Here is a 25,003-nt window from a genome sequence, read left to right as displayed (position 1 = left end):
CCTCCAAATGATCTGCCTCGACCACGAACCACTCCCTCTGCCATTTCCGAGGTTGAGCTACCGGTTGAGAGCCCGTCGACATTCACAGCTTATTAGAATATTGCATAAAGAAAATATCACGTAATTTCGAGAAAGAGTGACACGCTCGCTCGTGCCTGGCGCTCAACTATTGTTTTGCGATTGTGTGTCTCTTAAGAGCGGCCGCGCGAAGACGCATTTCTGTCACGTTTCATTTAACGTCACCCGTCCCATCCGATTGCAGAGGAAAATCTTAGCTGTGAATGCGCGACGAAGTTGCGCCACGCTCGTGAGTGCAGTTGCAGTTTTTAACATTTATATAAGTATTATTATTATGTATTTTGTATTACTACCTATGTATTAGGTGTACAAATAAGTTTAAAGAGTTTTTAATGAAATTTAATATTTATTTATTTAGAAACGAAAACACACTTAATTATCAAAATAATCTCCATCATTATCTATGACCTTTAGCCATCTTTTGGGCAGCTTGCGAATTCCAGAAGCGAAGAAGGTTTCGTCTTTCAATGCGATAAAATTATCCACCCATTTTCGCACTTCTTCAAATGCTCGAAAGTGTACATCGGACAAGGCGTTTTGCATTGCAGACCGGAATAAATGATAATCAGGGGCTATGTCTGGGCTATACGCCGGGTGCGGCAAAATTTCCCGATCAAGAGCTAGCAACGTTTCCTTTACAGGTTTACCAACATGAGGCCTAGCGTTGTCATGAAGCAATTTCACAGGATGTTTTCCTTTGCCAGTAAAGGGATGATTTCGTTCGATTTTTTTATTTAAACGGATCAATTGTTGACTGTAGCGATCACTGTTAACCGTTTCATTCGGATGGAGCAGTTCATAATATAACACACCCTTCAGTCCCACCAGATGCATACCATAACTTTGCTGCTGGTTGCGTTTTGGCGTTGATGTAGTGGGTTGTCCTGGATCCACATAATGTTTTCTCTTTTTAGGATTATCGTAAAAAATCCACTTTTCATCACCAGTCACGATTTTCCAAGAAAGATTTCCTATGCTGTTTATTGTACAGATTCAAACACTTCTCAAGACGATCATTTTTGTTTTTTTCACTTAATGCATGCGGCACCCACTTTCCTTCCTTCAGAATCTTTCCCATCTACCGTAAACAAATTGAAATATCTTGTTGAGTTACTGTGCAAGTTGCTCCAAGTTGCTCCAAGTTGCTGTGCAAGTTCGTTTTGTGTTTGACATGAGTTTTGATCGAGTAATGCTTGCAATTCATTGTTTGTAACCTTCTGAGGAGCACCACTACGTTCTCTATCGCTAACATCAAAATCATCTTTTTTAAATCGCCTAAACCATAACTCACACGTACTTTTGGATACAACATTGACTCCAAGAACAGAACAAATTGATTCACATGCTTTAGCAGCGCTTTTTCCTTGATGAAGTTCGTATCGAATGCAGTGTCGAATAAATTGCTTGTCGCTCGCCATTTTAAAACCATTTAATTTTGAAGTTAAGTTTCCAATTTTGTGAAGTCAATTATGTTTTTTAATAGTACACATTAAGCGCCACTACATATCAAAAGAGCGCGAAAATATTTGAATTCTAAGTTTAAATTATACGTAACACAAAAAACGCATTAAAATTTATTTGTACACCTAATATATACGAGGGCAAGTCAATAAGTTCTTGGAAAATCTGTTAGAGGGTGATATAATTCGTAATGTCATGTCACATTACTTTTTGACAAGTAGCATCTTTCAGCAAGTAGCATCTTTCTGATTACTGTCAAATTTTGAGCGGAATTCATCGCGTGGTTTCATTTCTGTAGATGATTAAAGCGAACAATTTTTGTATTTTTTGCAAAATGAAAAAAGAACGAGTTTTGTGCAGTGATCAAACATCTACATATAAAAGATTTAACGCCGAAAGAAATCAAAGCCAGATAATCAATGTTGAATAAGTGTAATATGTTCATAGCACATCTGCAACGTTTGCAACTGTATACAATTGGGTGAAAGAATTTAAACGTGGTCGTACATCCACATGTGATGCATCTCGTTCGGGATGTCCAATTGAAGCTGCTATGCTAAAAATTATTGATAAGTTCACGATACTGTTTTGACTAATCGACGAGTGAAAGTACGCGAGCTTGTTGAGACCACAGACATATCACATGGCACAGTGATTTCAATTTTGCACGAACAATTAGGTATGAAAAAGCTATCAGCAAGATGGCCGCGTTTGCTCTCTGTGGACTATAAGTGCGACCGTGTGACGATTTCAAAACAATGTTTGGAGATGTTTCAACATAATCCAGATGAATTTCTGCGTCGATTCATTAATGTGAACGATACATGGATCCATTACTTCACATCCGAGACGAAGAAACAGTTGACTTCACCGAATGAATCAGCTCCGAAAAAGGCGAAGACCGTAAAGTTGGCTGGAAAGGTGATGGCCACAGTTTTTTGGGATGCACGCGATATAATTCATATCGATTACCTTCCGTCGAAGCAAACGATCAATGGCGATTACTACGCAGCCTTATTGCACCGTTTCAACAATATTTTAAAAAAAAACGTCCCCATTTCGCGAAGAAGAAAGTGCTCTTCCATCAAGACAATGCACGAATTCACACGTGCTCGATGGCCAAATTCAACGAATTGTAGCATCCAGCATATTCGTCAGATTTAGCCCCCTGCGACTATTTCCTGTTTCCAAACCTGAAGAAATGGTTCAGAGGAAAGAGATTAACCACCAGAGAGCAGCTCATCGCCGAAACAGAGGTTTATTTTGAAGAGTTGGACAAATCATATTATTCGGACAGCTTGAAAAAGTTGGAGAATCGTTGGATTAAGTGTATCCAGCTGAAAAGAGAGAATATGTTGAAAAATAAAAATAAATCGATCCAAAAAATGTGTTTTACTATCTTTTTCTAAAACTTATTGACTTATTGCCCTCGCACGCGCGCGCGCGCGTGTGTGTGTGTGCGTGCGTGTGTGCGTGCGTGTGTGTGTGTGTGTGTATGTGTGTGTGTGTGTGTGTGTGTGTATATAATGTATTCTGCTTCGTACATAAGTCGTTACAAATAATTATGTATTTTGTCTAAAACGAAGAAGAATGAGGAAATAATAAAATACTTTTATATACTTATATTGATATATATATATATTTTTTTTTTATATGTAGAAAAAAATACACGAATCAAAATTGTATCAAATGACATTGTTTTGTTTCCATGAATTGTGCGATCCATCGAATCCCAACCACTTGACGTACACTTTATCTCCTTTCCTGCGCAGGAAAGACTTTCTTCACAAAATACATGTTCGGATGATTAACGCGATGCAACTCGTGCTCGTAGAACGCACCAGCGATGGATTTTCCGCAATAGTCCTCTAGTAGATAGGTTACGGGATTGGTACGCTGCACTTTACTGATCGTAAACATCTCGGTGGTCCATTTTTTTCCTTAGTTTCTTATTATACCACTTCATATAAAAAAACCCTCGTATCTCATATTAGAAATTCTTTTTTTGAATGATCAAAATCGGCACTTTTGATAAAAAATTTCACATACGACAAACACATACTATTCTCGACATAGCTATTCTCGACTGCTAACTTGTCGATAAAACTTAAATATATTTCCTATAAATTTGACATAAAAGTAGAAATCGGGATTACAAATTAAATAAATTACAAGCCTTTAAAAAAAAATATCTCATAATCTCGGGATTTTGTGAGGTTAGAATGTATCAATATTGTATACTTTACAAATATTAATATACATAACAAAATATCTTATCTCAATGTGTAGATTGGGAATCTTATGAGGGGAAAAAACGTAAGAAATACAAGAATAACATGCTTGCTTATTTAATATAAATATATCCGAAGAACATAAATTTAGTTCAAATTTCGTAACATATTAGAATGTCGCGAAGACAGATGCATCTTTTTATAATAGTTAATAGTTAGCACTACTAATATCAACTTGTAGAAATATGAAGGATGCTTATATTACCTGCAGTGCTCATAATATTCAATCTTACGTTATACATAAGGTGTCATAAAGACCCGAATGACGCTTAAGGGGAGATTCCTGAGATCATTTTGAAACGAAAATTTTGGTATCGAAATGATGAGGCTGTAATAACTTTTGAATTGTAAGCGTTTGAAATTAATAAATCATATCATCTAAAATTGGCGCGTTCAAGACACATAAGATAGTGACTAAAATTGTCAATATATTAATATAAAATTGTCAATGGATTATATTGAAGAAAAAACTTGGCGTGCTCGGGTAATATTAATTGTACTTCTGTGAATATATTATTTCAACAGTATTTATATTATAAATTAAAATATATAGTAACATAATTTGTGGGACATACAAATATACTCACAAATAATAAGCGTGATATAAATTATGGAGGAATAATATGTAATAATATTGATAATATTTAGATATAGAAACATTATATGGATAACGAATTTACAAGATTAGTAAGCAATTATATATAACATCTCTTCTTTGTTGAATTATTGTTTTCACCTATGCGTATATCTGCAGAATATTGTATGTATAATAACTGTTTTATTAATTCATATTGCAAATAATTCCGTATGAATGTTCATCAATTATGAAGACAAATTGGCCCTACAATATTACGATCTTAGAATATTCTGCAGATATATGCATAGATGAAAACAATAATTCAACAAAGAAGAGATGTTAATAATTGCTTATTAATCTTATAAATTTGTTATGCATAATGTTTCTGTATCAAAATATTATCAATATTATTACTTATTATTCCTCCATAATTTATATCACGCTTATTATTTGTGAGTATATTTTCATGTCTCACAAACTATGTTACTATATATTTTAATGAGACGCGAGGACGCCAAGTTTTTTCTTCACTGTAATCTATTGACAATTTTATATTAATATATTGACAATTTTAGTCAATTCTCATTTTAGTCTATCTTTCAGTCTATTTTATGTGTCTTGCGTAATGAAATACTTGGTTAATTACATTTACTTTATATCCGTTTTTGATTAAGAATGTACAGGGTTGGCCATATTCGACGGAAAGATCTGGCAACACTGTAACTTTTGACAGAGATGTTAGATCGAGTAACGACGTTTCCCATGATTGAAAAAAAAAACATTTTTCCGTCGAATATGGCCAACCCTGTATTTAATAGCTTTTTTATGCACTTGACGTATATTTTTTTTTTGATAAAATATATATATGTCTAAATTTGAAAAATAGATTCGTATTTGACAGATAAAAATACATTTGAAATGACTTCATGTTCATGCAATAAAAGTATTGGAGAATATTAGAAAATTTGATTTAGAGTTTCTTTGTCATCTACACAATATCGATATTCTTCATTCAATAATGCCCTCCAAATATCGATTTTGATAGTAACGAACGGAAATTTTCGCTGCAAACAAATTCGATACGCCTACTCGATACTCCCGAAACATTCTTGAATGCAACGGAGACTAACGGTAACACGCGATTCGCTGCAATATTGAGTAAATTCGCTGTCGATGTCAGGGAGCAAGCGCCGAAGAAGGCTGACAGGGGATGGAAGAACTGAACCCAGAGGGTAAAGGCCATGAACATTGGGACGTAACTCGTATGCTGGACATGTACGACTTGCACGACTGTTAGAAGGACGCGCCCAAACCCTGCACCGCACATACACGATGATATTTGGTTGATCCCTAATGCACACACACGGCACGAACGGTCAGTCAGGGAGCTCGTTCGCGCGTGTTAGGGATGTCACTTATGCTACTCACGAATGTAGAGTCGACAGCTATTGGCGGAGGCACGCGCAGCAAATACTGCTGAAAGAGAAAGCGCTATGGGCATTAATTCTGCGCGATTGAATTATAAAGTCTGTTTAACAAATAAGAGGATACGCGAACGGATCTTATCGTCTAATACACTGATTTGCATAACAAGAAGTTCGCTATTAAGATATATATATATATATATATATATATATATATATTATTATATATATATATATATACTTGAAATTTCTAAGAAAAAACATATAAATCATTCTCACAGACATATGTAAATAAAGGAATACGTGTTTATATACGTTTGTATATGCATGTATAAGTTAAGTGAATTACATCGCGTTCTGTGCAATGCGAAGGACGCAAACGAAAACGGATAAAAGATAAGATATTCGTATAAATCACAAGTGAAGTATATGTGGGTATCCTCGACAAGCACGAACGAATGGCGTTGTAATGCAGCGCGCGCTCACAATATTGCATAATTAATTATACCCAAGGGCTCATTACTTCCCGTATCTAATAACACGTCTACCCAGCACGTACAACAACCCGCGCATTCTCCACGCGACTTATCCGTAACACGGCTGCGTCGCGTCGTCATCATATGGTGAGTATACACTTGTCGGATAGTCTGCGAAGCGAATCATGGGTACAACCCCTCTGCTTACGTGGTAACGATCCTTTTCAGCGATGTGGTGGTCTTCATCGATATTGCTGGTGTTACTCACGTCGGACATTGCTCGTATGCTTTATCCAAGGCTTTATCTTTGTATTTATATGTGTGTGTATGAGCGTGTGCGTATGTGCGTATGTAGGCAATTTTCAGCGATGCATGTTCTTGCGAGCATCAATCGAGGACCTCGGTACAAGAGGCTTCAACCTTCCTAGTATGTACGCATCTTCGTCACTGTCTCCTAGTTTGAAATGTACAATCTGCAAAGACCTAAGTAAGTTTGCATGCAAGATGGTCTAAATAATTCACGGTTCAAGCACAATACAATAGCTATCATGCATTTGATTTATTATGTCATATTAATATCAATAAAAAAAAATTGTATTGGCCCAGGAAGAAATGAATAGATCTGAATAGATCCGATTATATCTCAGGTTTGAACCATTTAGATCTGGTTTGATCAATATATTAGCCTTATTTAATCGGATCCAATTAGATATGATGAGATCTAATTCGATCCTTGAACAGATATAATTGGATCTGAGCTCAGGAAATATTTTTCATATAATATTAATTAATTCAATTTTATTGTTAAAATAAGTATTATTGATTAGCATCTTATTTCACAATACACGCAACAAAATTATGATTAAAAGAATGTTTCCCCGTTTAAATTCAGAAATTAATTTTATGATGCTTTCAAGTGGTCACCCATCCGAAGCTGTATCACATCTACTTTATTTGTGATCGTACAGGAACTGTTTCTTTGATGATCCACGACCACTGAATGTTAAACAATACAAATTAATACGTGGTTAAAATTTCAAACAGAAAATTTTTTTAAAGGCACCACAACGCAAGATTTTGATAGCTAGTATTTTTTATTTCAATCAATTATTATTAACAATTAATAAACGTGTTTCGGCCTTAAATTAAGCCATCTTTAATATTACAAAAATATACCTTAGGCATTCGTACATATTAACGCAACAGACAACAGATTTGAGTTTTTTTCCACGTTATACATTGTAAACTTAATTACATCAGAACGCTCGACTAGATTTATTATTATTAAGGAGAATTATTTTTATTAAGGAGAATATGACAATAGAAGTGAAGTTAGTCAAAAATTGTCTAATCATATGTTCCAGAGGAATTTGTCAATTATTATGATCAGTTCGATAATCCTAAAGTTCGTCCTTAATTATTGAACACACAATTTCCGAATTATAATGATCATGAATGTTTTTTAATTGATTATAATAATTCTAGAATCAAGTAAAATCAAATAATATAATACCTGTGTTACAGTGCTTTCATGCTTATTATCAAGGCGTGGATAACTTGTCATAACAATTCCCCCAGTAAAACGTATTGTTCAATTCTAATCATGACAGATTTCTTATAAACAAATTTGGTAAAGAAGACAAAGAGAGGCAGTCTAATCTAGTCTATCTAATTTAAGTGTATACACCAAAATTTGAGTGTAAACTCCCAAAATTGTGTGTTAACACTCAAAAAGCTTATTAGTATATTCTTATGAAAAAGATTCTCAAAATTTGAGTATAAATACAAGTTTTTTTGTATAATATTATGTAAATACAATATTATTTTGTATAATATTATGTAAATACAATACTATTTTGTATAATATTATGTAAAATATAATAATTATGTTAAATATAATACTTAAAATACTAATTTATATAATAAGCTATTGATAGATGATATAATTATTCTAAGAGAACAATTTTCTTTATGAATTTTTTTGGTGTGCCAGGCTCTCGGTAAAATCCCAGTTAGAATTTTTTTATATATAAAATTATCATATATATGTCCGCCACTCTTCCATTTACCTTTGAGATCATTCGTGATCAAGTCAAGCCTTTGAGATCATTTAGTGATTTTTAACATTCTAAGAATTTTTTAAATTCTAACAAATAATGAGATTTTACCGAGCCTATGGCACATCAAAAATCCACAGAAAAAAAATTATCCTTTTATCTCTTATTTCTCTATTCGAATTATGTAATGATGTTGCTTTCACAAAAACTATTTTTTTATGTAAAAATTACGAGCTTATCATTCATACCTTTTCCATTGTTCCCAATTTGATGGATTCTTTAAATTTACGAGAGTAATTTATCATAATGACACAGAAGTGAATTCCGCCGAAGGACAAATCGGAACTGCCGCTTTGCGGAATACTTCCGACGGGTTTCTGATTTCTCTGTAATTTCTGTTAATCTTTAACTAAGATCTGTCCTCAATTGAGATTTGTAATTTATCCTCGTCTCTGCTGGAGAAGCGTGACCGACGTGTCCTACTCACGTTAAAGCCATCTCTAATAGTGCTTAATAAATCATCTTTGACAAGTTCGATCTGTAATAATAGATGTTTTAATCAAAATTTTACTAATGTAAAATCCAATGATCATATTTGGACGTCGATATGAAATGAGTACAAGTTTCACAAGATAACATTTGTTGTTCTAATTCTTTGTCACTTATTTTATATCTGATTAAACATTATTATTTTATTAATAATATCTATTTTATATTGAAAAAGATTTGCAAAGTTAAGGTTCTTTCATTCTTCATCAAATAATGCATACTTAAATAGATTAAATTTAGCAAAGACGAAATAAAATATATATAAAATGTACGAGAGCAAGTCAATAAGTTTTTAGAAAAACATAGTAAAACACATTTTTTTTTGATCGATTCATTTTTATTTCTCAATATAGTCTCCTTTCAGCTCGATACACTTGATTCAACAATTCTTCAACTTTTTCAAGCCGTCCGAATAATATGATTTGTCCAACTCTTCAAAATAAGCCTCTGTTTCGGCGATGAGCTGCTCTCTGGTGATGAATCTCTTTCCTCCGAATCATTTCTTCATGTTCGGAAACAGAAAAGTTGCAGGAGGCTAAATCTGGCAAATATGCTGAATGGGGAAACAATTCGTAACGGAATTTGTTGAATTTGGCCATCGGTGCCGGGTACGTGTGAACCCGTGCATTGTCTTAATGGAAGAGCACTTCTTTCTTCGCCAAATGGGGACGTTTTTTCTTTAAAATGTTATTGAAACAGTCCAATAAGCTGCGTAGTAATCGCCATTGATGGTTTGCTTCGACGGAAGGTAATCGATATGAATTATACCGCGTGCGTCCCAAAAATTGTGTCCCATTACCTTTCCGGTCGACTTCACGGTCTTCGCCTTCTTCGGAGCTGGTTAACTCGGTGAAGTCCATTGTTTTGACTGTTCCTTCGTATTGAGTGTGAAGTAATGGATCCATGTTTCGTCCACAGTAATGAATCAACGCAGAAATTCATCTAGATTACATTGAAACATCTCCAAACATTGTTTTGAAATCATCACACGGTCGCGCTTATGATCCACAGTGAACACCCATCTTGCCGATAGCTTTTTCATACCCAATTGTTCGTGCAAATTGAAATCACTGTGCCATGTGATATGCCTGTGGTCTCAAGCTCATGCACTTTCACTCATCGATCAGTCAAAACAATATCGGACTTTATCGATGATTTCTGGCGTAGCAGCCTCAATTGGACTTCCCGAACGAGATGCATCACATGTGGATGTACGACCACGTTTAAATTCATTCACCCAATTGTATACAGTTGCAAACGCTGGTGCAGATGTGCTATGAACATTATCCAACTCGGCTTTGATTTCTTTCAACGTTAAACCTTTCATATGTAAATGTTTGGTCACAGTACGAAACTCGTTTTTTTCCATTTTGCAAAAAATCAAAGGTTGTTTGCTTTAATCGTCTACAGAAATGAAATACGCGATGAATTTCGCTCAAAATTTGACAGTAATCAGCTGAAAGATGCTACTTGTCAAAAAGTAATGTGATATGATACTGCGAATGCCCTCTGACAGATTTTCTAAGAATTTATTAACTTACCCTCGTATTTTCGACATATTGTCAAAATAATATAATTATTTATATATTTGTATTTATTTCAGTCTTCTTCCTTAGATTGTATTTAAAAAATTGTACGTTCCAGAATGTACTGTTTTATCAATTATTCATGACTTTGGTATGCTTAAAATAAATTTATAAGTCAACAATTTATATATTAGCGAGGTCCATCTTTTTCGACTTTTAAATTTTTGAAAAGAAAGCATAAAAACCACCGCACAAGATATTGTTTGTGATATTTAATTATTATTATTTTAATATCGCTTACAAACTTATAAATAAAATGAATAGATTTATTAAAACTGGAAAAGATCCTTTGCGTAAAGAAGATCATTGTGGAGTGGTTTATAAAATAAATTGTTTAAATATTGTGAGTTTTCTTATGTCAATCAAAAAGGAAATTAAAAACTCGAATAAAAAAGAACATAATGCTGACATAAGAAGATCCACCTCGGAGATGTCAGTGGTTTCACGTCACCAGTTGAATGAGATGCAAGAATTGAATTGAGATAATATCAGAATTTTAGATACAGAACAATCATTGTTGAAAAGAAGAATTTCTGAAATGATATACATAAGAAGCCAAATAACTAGTATCAATAAGCAAAGTGACACTGAAGGTTTGCCCGATGTTTATCTGCCTTTTCTAAAGAAAGATCTTTCTCACACTTAATAAATAATTCTAGAACAATCTAAACTTTTGACACATATATATAAATAGTGGTAACATGATATGACAAATAATAACACACAATGTCACGACAAATTTCCCTCTGTGTAAAGGATGTACTTGAGATTCATCATTTTTTTGCTGTAAAACAGGTAACGATTCTATTCTTATACATTTCAACTAGAAGATATTAATGATAGATTAATTTTTTTAAATTAGAATCTGGAAATTCTTGTTCTACATAATTCGCAATATGACAATTGGCGCTGCAACATTGTTGTACGATGCATCTTCACATGATGAAAGAACACGTTTATATATAGTTATTTACATTTAAAAAATATCTTTTTTGTATAATTTAATTAGCTACAAAATTTTTTTTGGTTTAATTTTTTTATATAATTAAAAAAAATTATTGTTTAAAGACTATTGTTAAAGACTATATATAGGTATTTTGTTATAACCGTTCCAATTCCCGGGGATAGTAACGATTATAATATATAGTAGAAGAGGATAATTACATAACTACATAAGTCACTCTTTCTTGCAGCTGCACGAATGGATAACCGTCCTTTATAACTTCTTTAAATGTTTGTTTATATAAAGATCTTCTTTTATATAGGTTTTCTATTATTTGTCTTGTGTTTTCTTGTTAATTCTATAAAAAAAATAATATTGTACAAAATAATATTAAAATAAAATCAAGTAAAGGATATAGCTGGATAAAGAAATGATTTCGGGTCCCCACACATAATCAATTGCCACAGGAGGCAAAATGAACACCCAGAGAGAAAGAATATTTTGTAAAGTTTCATCCCAAAAGAGCCATTTCGAGATATCGAACAAAATATAATTTTTCGATACTATTTTTTTTCTCCGCTAAATCAAAACGGATCTTTACAAAAAAAATTATGGATATAAAAGATATCAAGAAAATTAAAGTAAGAATTTTTTTGTCATTCTTGACTCAAAATTCTGTTTTTAAAAAGATTCAAGAATTTAAAAAAATCGCATTTTTTATATGATTTGAATGTTTGATCACTTTTAAAATAATGCAGCAGCTAAATTTTGTCATAAATTATATTCAATATTTTTTTCAAATTTTTAGATTTGGTAGAACATATCACAAAAGAACATTAAAACCAACTTTCCGCCATTTTCTGACCTAAAATATATTAGTTGATATATTTTAAATTGTTTTTAAATATAATTGTACTTACCTTTGATCCCACTTTTTTTGCAATAGTTTAAAACTTTAATATTAATAGAGTTCGCATTAGGTTAAACAACAAGAATTCTATTTCTTTCTCTTTCAGAAAAATTAATTTAACTGATTTCAGCATTTATTCCATCTTTTTTTAAAGCAAAGACCAATTTCTAATTTTATTAAGCACATAAACATAATAAATTTATTTTACTCTAATATGATGTCAAGAGATTTCAGGTTTTTTTATCTACAAGGCTATTTAATCCAAAATTCATCTCATATTTGTAATATTACGAAATTTATTTTTTATTTTTTATTAACTCACTTTCTAAAATTACTTATACAAATAAAAATCCCATTTTTAAGAAATCAAAGAAACAATTATAAATGCATTATGTACAGAATTTATTTCTTTATAATTATTATTTTATGCGAAATAATAAACACTTTTAAGGACACTTTTGAAAGGATTATCAAATATATTAATCTTATCATTGTCTTTATTTATGACAGACTCAACTTTTTTAACATTAAAAAGTTTTCCCCTCACGTTTCTACTGGCCTTACTATTCGATATAAATATCTTGCGTGTGTTATGTAATATATAATTGCTGCAACATGTGAGTAACATCTAACCATTTTTCATCCATTTACACATTTACACGTATAATGTTGAACACTAGCTTTTCCAATTGCATATTTGGTGTATTATATGTAGCACTTATAGGTTTTCCGGCTGATGTGTCGTGATCTGACTTCAAACTTAACTATGGGTGTTTTCTAATTGTAATATCCCTAGACATTTTCGTACACACGGCGACACAAGTTACGTTCCGTTATCGTCGACACAATACTACACATCTGTACACAAGGACTATGTAAGCTTGTGTCTTCTAGTGATAATTACTAATTGGGACGACTATAAATGAAATTGGAGGACGTTGAGTGGCATTTTTATTTTTTTTTTTTGTTTAATACAGGCAGAAAAAGTTACATTTAATTTAACTCTATCCGAAACGGATCTCAACTGTGTACAGCATACATTCTGTTCCAATTGAATCGTGCACGATGTTACATTTTGTGCATTCCTGTATATGTTTGTGTTAAGCAATTGAAAAACATTCTATGTTCTTATTTTGTCTTAAAAAGTTAGTACTTATGTTTGCGTTATCGTACATGGACAAAAAACATATTATATCTCGCTAAAAACTTATCCTGCTATATACCCTTTGGAGGTAATTGTAATATTACAATTGACCTCAGGCATTGATGTTACTTATATTGTAATTAATGATATTTTATAATTTATAATAAATTTTTAAAATAAAAACCTAGATAAAAATCAATCCAAATGTGCAAATTATTAATGCAGATAATCATTAAAATATTATGATAATACATTGTACCTTCATTATAAAAAAAAAACAAATTTTAAATTTTGTGCACGCAATAAAACTATTATTACTTGATGTATGAAAAAAGTAATTTCTACTCCTACACTCGAGCACATTCCGTGAGAACCAGCATGTAACGAACGATCTTCAATACTGATCTGTCTACAGAATTTTATCATGCAACCGCATACACATATCTATTATAGTTTAAATAATATTTATTATAGTTTAAAAAATATTAACAATGTTATTATTGTCCCTTGTTACTTTTGTCTCCGGTCTCTCTTACTGAAACACTTTTGAATAATGGATACCTTTTAGAATTGAAAATTCTATGGTGAATTTAAACAGTTTAATTTAAGGATTAAAAAACTTTTTTCAATAAAAATTCAACTTATGAATAATAATAGCAACAATCATGACAATGCTAATGATGCAGCTCTCAATATGAAAAAGTTTTTTGTACTGCAGTTCATCCACAATGTTACAAAATCTGCTACACATTTGAAATAAGGCTGTTTATAATATAGGTTATATGTAGATGTATCAATAAATTAAATAGATTTATAAAAATATACAAGGATAAAAAAAATTTGTTGACAATAATAATGTAGTTTCCAAAATTCTATGCAACGACTGTAACGCCTTCTGGGTCAGATTAAAAGGAAACTTAATATTAGAATAAATGAATATATTAACAATAAAAAACTTGATTTATCTAGACATTCTGTTATAATAAGTCATCTATTACAATATAACACAGTTTCGATTGGAAGAATGTTAAAATATTATTTAGAATCTCAAGTTACAATAAGAGACTTATTTCAGAGACGTTACACATAAAGAAACAGAAAAATGATATAAATCTATAAAAAAAGATACGGAATCTCGCGATGACATATATATATATATATATATATATATTTATTTATTTATTAAATTTTATTTCTAATAAAAGAGATAACTTTTAGTTGGTTCTTTGTTTGTCTGACACTTATATGTATTGCAACCGCACTCACGAGCGTGGCGCAACTTCGTCGCACATTGACAGCCAAGGTTCTCGTAGGCGATCGGATGACGGGTGGCGTTAAACGAAACGTGACCGAAATGCGTCTTCCCGCGACCGCTCTTAAGGACGGCACATAATCACAAAACAATAGTTGGGCGCCAGGCACGAGCGAGCGTGCCACTCTTTCTAGAAATTACGCGATTTTCTTTATGCCATCTTTAATGAGCTGCGAATCGACGGGCTCTCAACCGGTATCTCAGCCTCGAAAATGGCAGAGGGGGCGGTTCGCGGTCGAGGATAACAGATCATCTGGAGAAGCGAATAGGGGCGAAAATAAAGTACACACGAATTAACAATAACAAAAGTAACAAGTATATTAAATGAGTCTTCGACTTACATTTACATCTGGCGATACAATCGAGACGATAAATTCTACTTGAGCGCAATAGCTGATTTACATAAGCCCCGAGGTTTTACGCTAGGCGTATCCACTTCGTTAAATTCTCGCGACATGAGCTCACGCCACGGAAATACTCTCGCGAATTATACGAACCATACTTCATCGCCTCACAATTCTAAGGAATTCGACAGCTTGTAGCGTGGACACGGCGTGACCTCGTGCGCGCTCGCGGAACCTCGCGCCGCTCAGCTGAGATGCAGAGAAGGCTCGAATACGTGCAAACTCGACACTACGCAGTCTCGATATGACAGAATACGCACAATTATCAATTGCTATTATAAATTGACTTTAATGGCTATGACACAGAGGACCGAATAGACATGCAAATCTTACGTTACAGACGCTCGAGACGACACGATACGCGACAATACGGCACGGAACTTCGACGTAACATATCCGCGATAAAAAGAAACCGACAACGAGTGACGAGGCTGTGGCCTTGGCGGACGCCTTAGAGTTATCTCGACGACAAGGGCCGTTCCGGGAGGCGACACGCGTACGCGAATCCCGCGAAACTCTGGTGCACGGTAATGCCACGTGCACTCACTATTACACGCCCGATAGAAATCCGATAAGTTGTCTCCCGGACGCGGAAACCGGCGACTTTACAGGCTTGTCTCACCGTGCTCTCTTCAAGCGGGCCACAGCTCAAGTACCTGATTGGCACGTGACCCCGCGGCTCCGCTAATCGCGGAATATCCGCGTCATGCCCGTCGCATGTCCTGGCGCGCGAAATTTGAGAGATCGCGGGAGTCTTTTTCAGGCCGCCTCGTGGCCTCGAGGCGCCTATCCGGGGCTCTCGCCGTCTTTGAGGCATAGAGTGACCCCGTCATGCCGTACCGGCTCTCGATCCGCTTTGCGCCTAGAAGAGGATGCGATAAAAAAATGCTCTGCGATAATCAAAAGGGCGTAACAATGCAGGAAGGATATCACCTGCGTGCGACCCGGAGTCAGGTGTCGTGCGCCCTCGGCGGGTCTGTCATCAGCGGTTGTCTCCCGACCCCCAATCCTGGCCGTTCTTCCTCCTCTTCTCTCCGGTGAGGTGGTGTCACTCCGTCAAGATCGCGGGAGTCGCCGGCCTCTGTAATCCTCGGTACGGGAACACACAGAAACGGGAAAACGAAAACGACAGCGCGGAACGCATAAGGTACGCAAACGATGACATGGGAAAAGCGCAGTTTCGCGCAGAAACCTGCGTCCACCGCTTAAATGTGAGAGGACCCAGGACGCTATACTGCATTGTTCGGTCAGGCCATGCGGCCCTTGTGACAGACGGAAAACGTCACGTCACAGTACATATGCAGCATCGTTCGAATTATATCAACGAGTAGATTCTGTTTCTACATTATACTAATACAGTGATATTAACAGCGATATGAGTAACTTATATTACATCCATATATTGGTTTTAAATAAGAGTTCAGTAAAATGTACATGCATATGTTTCATACATTTTACCTTTACAATTATTGTAAGTGTTTTATAAAGGAGGAGGGTCCATAAGAATCCTCCTCCTCCCAAATATCTTTTTTTTAAACATATTGCAATGTATTGTTCTAATTTATAATTTTAACAAATAAGAGCATCGGCATTAAATATAAAGAGAATTGAGAAAACTCTGCTATTCCAGAATGATTCAGATAATTTTTTAACACGATTACCATAATTTTTTAAGTTTTTTAATAAAACATACGATATTTAAAATATTAATTTCCTTATAAATATGGCAACATCACCACAGCGTTTAAGCTAAAATTACTTAAATTGAATATAATTGACTTCAAGGAATAAATTTTCATGAGTTTGGATAGTTAGATAACAAAATTTGGATAGAGTCGAAATTGGGATCAGTCCTTATGAATCTTTCTCCTTTCTATAGTTTATTTATTCTTTAATTAACGTTATTATGCATGATTTTTATTCAGCTGTTTAATCTATCAATATTATATGGACTCTGCATATAACCATATTTTATATAACTTTAAAATTACGTTTTAACAATATTGTTTTCGACTAGGATTATCTTTTTGTTTCTAAATGCTCCGATTACCTTTTCTCACCATTAATTGAAGAATTAGTTGTATTTATAACATTACATTATTTTACAATTTGACTTAATAATGGGTACTTACCATTTGATGACACAAATCAACACAAGTCTTTCTATCTTTGTCATTATTATCTATATTATAGAATGACGCTTGTATCGACTTGTGTCAACTTGTGTCATCAAATGGAAAGCATTTATGATGTTCCATGATTGTTCTCGATGCGTTTATGTGTAAGTGAAGGTGAAATAATCCTCATTATATAATATAATATTGTGCATTTGATCGTTAACTTTTATTATGTATTATTCTATTTTCATAGTATGGGGCTATCATTTATATTTATAGCTGGTGAGGATTAAATCAAGCCAAAACGTTCCGTGAAATTTATATGGTTGATTAGAATAAATATTACCACATTGTACACTGAATATAGCACGTTTTAATTTGTGACCTGATTTGTTTCTATTATATATTTAATTTGTAAGTAACACGAATGTAAAGAATGATATTAATTATTAATTTTTATCTTGTATTACCTGTTCTTTATTACTTTGCGTACTGATTACCACGCTGTACTCTCATTCGCCTTGTTGGATTCTATTATTGGTTTTGAATTTGAAAAGTCCGTATCAACATTACTTTTTAAATTAATAGATAAATAATACTTGCAAAATTTTAAATTAATAGAATAAGAATGATGCTGACTAATAAAATTCTATCTAAAAAATATACTTTTTTATAAAATTCCTTCATTGATTGTTTTTCATAATTTATATATTATATGAATTACAACGACAACTAATATGAAAATATGTTAACTTAGCTGTAAAATCAATTTCTTTTATAACTGCAATGATTTTAAAAGGGTCCTTTTTTAGCATCCGGAAACTGTTTGCGAACGTCGCTAACAAGTCTTAATAAAAATCATTTTTAACCTTAATACATACCTCTGCATCATTTGTATCCTGCCCATTTCTTTTTTTTTTTAAATACTAAGATCAACATCAAGTACTTCAACACTCTCTCAATCAAAATCATGTTCGTAATTAATTCTATGCATTGTAATCACTGAATGATTTTTGATATTCTAATTTATGTGATTTTAATGCTCTAAAGTTTTCAGTTTCCTTTCAGTCTGCTCTACATACAATGCATCACAGGCATTGCATAAAATTTTATAGACAACATTTTTCTTTACATTCCTTGGGAGAATGTCTTTTGCACCCTAATGAACTTGCTCAATTTATTCAAACTAGTTAATGTCAATTTTGTATTAAAATATTTTCTAAATATTTATTCATATTTGTCTATATTATATTCATTGAAACAAGTTTAGGTAAGACCTTAAAGAAAAAAATCAAATGAAAAGCAGGGACTCGAACCGAAATTACATTATGGATACGTTGTGGATACATTAAAATTTCGGCTGGTTACGAGTATGGTCTGAGGATATCCAACTTTCAATTTCGATATCGATTTCAGTTTTTTTAGTGATAACGGATAACCGTGACGGATAATCGTTATAGATATATAATTACCGAAAATCGAAACCGAAAAGAATCGAAATCTAAACGAACCCGATAATCATTACTGTAAAAGAACTGGAACTAAAAGTTAGATTTAGCCTCAGACCGTTATCCGGATCGAATTTTTTCGGTCCAAGTCCCAGCAGAAAAGAAGAATCACCTAGCGGCGTATATATCGGAGTTAAACTAATTTTTATTTTTAATCATTAACAATTCACCTAATTGTTTAAATAAGCCATATAAAATCTCAAACGATGCAAAAAAATAAGACATATGTTAACAAAAATAAGAAAAATCCTTTAGGCTGAATTTTGTGGAAAATATGCTTTAAAAACCAATGATGATAGTGTAATATAAGATAACTCAAATGTTTAACGAACTGTCGGCATCAGTTCCCATTGTCCGATCGAGCTGAAATTTGATAGAATATTTTTTCATGGAGATTTAAACCATTTTAAGAAGTGCCACGGAAAAAATTTGAAAGTCAAAAAAATGGACTGCTCTAATACATGTATACTTATATTTATAGTTATTTGAATTGCGCGCCGAAATTTTTCCGGGCTTTTAAAACACAGAAGAACTATTATAGTAATATCACAATTAAATTTGATACTCAATAGACATTTATTAAAGAAGTTCATATGCTAGAAATCTGTAAATAAATAAATTTATTTATAGATTTATTACCTATTTACTATCTAATTAATTTATTACCTAAGCTTTTAGACAACCAATAATTAATATACTAATTATAGTTATGTAATTTAATGACACACATACATATAGCTTTATTCTAATTATAACTAAATATCCAAATAGCACTTGTGTTTAAAATCGAGACTTAAAACATCTTAAGGACGTTTTTAAATGTCTTTTAGACCATGTATATAAAAACCATCTTAATGACGTCTTAAACATATCATCAACATGTTTACAATTATATATTCTGATTTGATGTTGTTTGGATTATAAGACTACGAAGAATATGCTTAGTTTATACTTAGTTATTAAAACTACTTAAAACTTTAGCTCGACTACTGTCAAAATGTTTTAACGCAAAATATCGAGGCTAAAAGTTTATCATTTAGTGCCAAAATTTTTTTTAGCACACGAAAAATTTCTTGAGATATACGTGCTTCTTCGTCCTCTGTATTGTTCGCGTCCATCGATGGCGCAGACTGCATGTTAAAATGACACGGGCAAGGAGTACCGTCGGCAAAGGATGAGCCGGTAAGGCTCATGAGGAGTCATCGTAAAATGCACGATTCAACGACGTCGGTCCGCTCTGAAATATCCCGCAGCCTCTACGGGATCGCTGCAGCATAGTCGTTACCCTCATGGGACCGCCGTGGAAACCTTCTTTGAAAACCTACGGCGTATTCTTATTCTTTCCTTCTCTCACCCACTATACATACGATACGTTATACGGTACTTTCCCGCTTTCTTTCATTCCGCTTGCGCCTTGCGATTCCATACGCGATTTTGCAACGTGCTCATGATAATCTCTCTCCTTCTCCCTGCGCGATCAAAGAGCAAACGAATATTTCACATTTACACATTTGGTATAGCGCATGAATTGGCGAAACAGCGATAATATTCCTTATCGAAACGTCGAAATAATTTTAATGAGAATGTCGAGAGATCGATATTTATGATGAAAGCTTTTGCACCAAATGCATTTATATATCGCAGTGCCGCGCACGATACGTTGAACACTCCATGTAAATTTTGACAGATGGAAAGTATTATTATTTCGAAAAAACAAACGAGATATAAATATGGATGAGATTTGATACAACTATACGTGAACGAGTGAATAGAATACCGTTTGACTTTCTTTGGAATTTCAAGAGGAAGCGTAATGCACGATCATGAATTGCATAACGAATTGCGTCTCTTGAATATCTTAACATACATACGTGGAATTGCACCTGCTGTATGCCAATGTTTGCGTTTAGTTATTGCAGCAGTTTGTCGTTCGTTAGCCTGATAAAACAAAGAAGAGGACCTTGCCACACAATTTAGATATACCGGAAAATGACGCGTAAAAATATAAAATCCGTTTTATATATTCCGCGCGGAAATAATGACAAAGTTCTAGGTATCTACATTCGAAACTTACGTGGTAATATCAACGTGAATACTGAGATCATTCTTGGAAATATTCATTCTTTAATTATATAGTCGAGACGATGATGAAGCGAGAACCCTCTCTAGTTAAATTCGAGAGGGCGAAAGTTTTATCAGATTATTCATTAAATTCTCCAAGCCATTACGTAATATTTTAATTCTATGAATTTGTATTCTACTAATTATCTAATAATTCCGCAACCTTTAAACTTTTTTTCTTTCAGAACAAGGCGATAATATAATTCGTCAAATACTTAATATATTTTACTCATTTTAAAGGAAGTCTGATACATAATTTTAACGTAATCTTTTCCTTTACAATTTTTCTAATTACAATAAGTATAAAAAGGATGGTAAAGTATCTCCGTAAATTTCTGTTTTAATCATCAAAGTTTTAATACAAGGGCTATCTGAGTCAAACGCGTTAAAGTGCATACCTCCTTTAAATAATAATATCTTTATTTCATAATTATAATATAAAGATAGTTTAAAGATACATTACAACAAATGTATGTATGTTTCGGCTGCGCTTTGAGTCATCTTCAGCGTATAAATTAAATATAAGAAGTCGTACCTCATTTCTTAGGAAAACCAGAATAAGTCTTCTCCTACTGCTTATTCCAAAAGTGCTATCTCATAAAAGTTGGCTAATAATTCAGGAATAGAAAACTTTTGTAGTCAATGTTAGGATGCAGTTAAAAATTGAAATACAAAAAATTTTTTTTGTTTCCTTAGAATGGGCGAAGTACAATTATAGTAATTCATTTATTTCTTTAACCTTTAGACTGCCGAGAAAGCCACTTTTGTGGATTTTGAATGAGGTTTAAAATACTATCATTTTTCGTGGTATTTTCAATATTAATATTATATAATATTAAATATAATTGTATACATGTTGCCCGAAATATATAAAAAATTGTATTGAAAAATATACAAAAAATTAAAATATATGAAAAAATAAGAAAAGTTATAAAACATAAAAATAAAAAAAATACAAAAAATAAATTTAAAAAACCAAACAAAAAAGGAAAGTCAAAAAGAAACTACAAATTTTTTACGTCTATGTCGTTCTTTGGGTAATGCTAAACGAAAGTTCTCTGCATGAGTTTTTTCCATACATTCATATTCATTTACGTCAATATTGGGCTTAGGGCTCGAAATTTTATAAATCTATGTTCAGAATTGGAATCAGCGATATCAAAAACCCCCAAAATATACTATTTTTGAGAAAATAAACATTTTTCATATCTAATCCTATCCTAATGTTCCTTGCCAGGAAAGCCACTTTTGTGGCACTGCACAAATCTCAAATTTTGTGCAATGTTACTTATATAGAAAAATTTTTGAGCAAAAGAATCACTATTTTAATGAAAAATGCCGGCAGTCTAAAGATTAAGGATATTTGATATACTTGTATGATTGTATGGGGCTGTTGCACGTAAAAATATATGGCCCAGAAGTGAGCAGCACGTGCTTTACCTGCTAGTTTAATTAAGTAGTTAACTTAGTTGAGACGCCAAAGCGCGGAGTAGAGGGTGGCCAACAGGGATAGTTGTTGTTTTGTCGCGACAAGGGAGCATCGACTGTTTTGTCACGCGTGCAGTGATAATTTGATTGTGCTTAGAGGCAGGATATGATGTCACGCAGCATCACTGCACTCCAAAGCAGTTAATGTGAATGCAGTTTCCCGGGTTGCCTGTAGTCAAATTAGCGGGACGCGAGCATAATCAAACCATCTATAACGAACCAAAATTAGGAGATTACCACTTATTACTTGTTCAATGAGCTAATTGCAATCTGTCAGTTTACATGGCGTCTGTAGTAATATTCAATGACAATCAACGATGATGTCCGAAGTCGGGCTACAAATTTTACGCTATTACGCGCATATTTGTGAACACAGGAATTATCGGCGCCACGAGCAATCCTACACATGTATATCGTTTATAGATTTTATTTCACCTTTATTAGACGAGTATTAATAAATTTCGTCGTATAACTGAAAATATATCTAGATTGATAATAAATCCACTTAGCACTGAATGAATACGATATAATCCAAATGAAATGGCGTCAACGTAGAGTATTTAAAATCCTGCTTTAAAATCATCTCGTATTGATGGCGATTATTAATTTCAGTAGTGCTAATCATCACAATTAGGCTTAAACACGAAAAGATCTAGAATAATCCTCGAGTGATTTGCTATTTATTTAAAAAGTTTTTATTATTATTATGAGCAATATTAGGTAATATAGAACATGAAATAACTTTAATCCTAGAATGCTGTCGATACATAAATTTTATGTACAAATGAGCGAGACAATTATGAGCTAAGCTGAATCATTAAGAGATTTAATCTATTAATTACGTTAAAAACTAGGGAGTTTTAGAGTTTTAACCTCCAGCGGAGTATTCGCATGTTTGCATCCTGTGCATTTTTAAACCAGAGAAGGGATTTGTGGTTTGTAACTAGAGTAAATTTCCGTCGATAAGTAAAGTCTGAAGTGTTTGATGCAGTATACTATGACTAAAGCTTCTTTCTCATAAGTATCGTATTTTATTTCGTTTTCGGTTAGAGTTCGCGAGACATATGCTATCGATCTTTATTTATCACTGACAAGAATTTTCTTATGATTACTTTGATTCTTGATAAAAATGACTCGCAGCGTACTACACGGAATGAAAAATTTGATATTAAAAATTATAATAATATTGTAATACCATGTGCATATTTTTTATTTAGAACGATGTTGATATATTAAGACTACATTAAAAATGACTCGATTGGAGTCGAAACGTTTGTTGTTATTTGTAATTGTTTTATTTGAATTTTTAATGCTAATTTTAAATTAAAATTTTTTTATACATTATTGGCTCTTTGCACTTCTTGTGTACTACATTGTTTTATTTATTTCTCCTTGCGATAGGATGCCTTCAATTGCTATTCCGGAAACATTAGTAGTTAAAATAAAAGGGTTGGAATAGTCGAAATATTGTAGGTTCTTCGCATAATTTCTCTTTTAATGCTTGGAAGGAGTCTTCTCGATCCAACGTCTATTCAAATTTGGTGTCATTTTTTAAAAAATTGGTGAGAGGTTTGGCTACTTTCGAAAAATTTGGTATAAATCTTCAATAATATTCGGCTAATCCAAGAAATTATTTGATATTTTTTGGTGTTTTAGATCTTGGAAATTGCCATACAGCCTCTAATTTCTTTGAATCGGGTTTAACTCCATCTTTACTAATTATATGCCCTAAGTAAGTGACTTCAGTTTTCAAGAATTCGCATTTGTCGGGCTGTAATTTTAAATTAGCTTTGCGTAATCGTTCTATTAACAAATTATACTTTCTTTCGTGTTCTTCTAATGAGGTTGTGTAGATAATAATGTCGTCCATATAAACGAATAGCTCTTCTTCCTGTAATCCTTAATACCAAATCCATTAATTCGCTGGAAGGTAGCGGGAGCATTTTTTAATCCAAAGGGCATTCGGTCAAATTCGTATGACCGAATGGAGTTGTGAATGCTGTTTTTATAGCTATCTGCAGGATCCATTTTTATTTGGAATCCGGAGGCTAAGTCACATTCCGAAAAGTATTCCGCCTAACTGATCTAAAATTCCTATTGATGATATTAGGAAGCGGATAGACATCGTCAATAGTCTTATCATTCAAGGCCCGAAAGTCCAAAATCATTCTCTAATATTTATTTCCTTTTGAATCTTTCTTTTTTGGCACAATCCAGATGTATTGTATGGTGACTGAGAAGGTTTTACGATGCCTTCTTCTAACAGTTATTCTATCTGCCTATTTATTTCTTCCTTATGAATTTGCAGGAATCTGTATTGTCGCGTATTTATAGATCGATCATCCGTTGTAGATATTTGATGTTGTATATATTTGTTGCTGTCAATTCCTCTCCGAGGACGTGAAATCTATCCTGGCTGTCAGTTATAAGTTTCATTACTTGTTTCTTCTTGGAAATTTAAGTGCTCTAAACACAATAATTTTGTAATTTCCGCGATCTATCCTTTACAGTTTCTTCTGATATTACTAAGCATTCGCATGAAACATTTTTCATATTT

At 33.1% G+C, this 25,003-nt stretch overlaps 1 long non-coding RNA gene across 1 annotated transcript; it reads right to left on the bottom strand.

The window, feature by feature from the left end:
* Positions 1-13,300: 13,300 nt before the first annotated feature.
* LOC147909617 (uncharacterized) lies at positions 13,301-22,800 on the bottom strand. The gene is made up of 2 exons (XR_015545175.1): positions 15,150-22,800; positions 13,301-15,061 (listed from the first exon to the last, which is right to left on the bottom strand). It is a non-coding gene; the product is annotated as an uncharacterized LOC147909617 (long non-coding RNA).
* Between the last annotated feature and the right edge of the window lie 2,203 nt (positions 22,801-25,003).

This window comes from Acromyrmex echinatior, chromosome 5 (assembly GCF_024713525.1).
Source record: "Acromyrmex echinatior isolate Ae372 chromosome 5, ASM2471352v2, whole genome shotgun sequence".
NCBI classification, from domain to species: Eukaryota; Metazoa; Arthropoda; class Insecta; order Hymenoptera; family Formicidae; genus Acromyrmex; species Acromyrmex echinatior.
The sequence above is the reverse complement of the archived record's forward strand: the minus strand, read 5'-3'. Positions and strand labels throughout refer to the sequence as shown.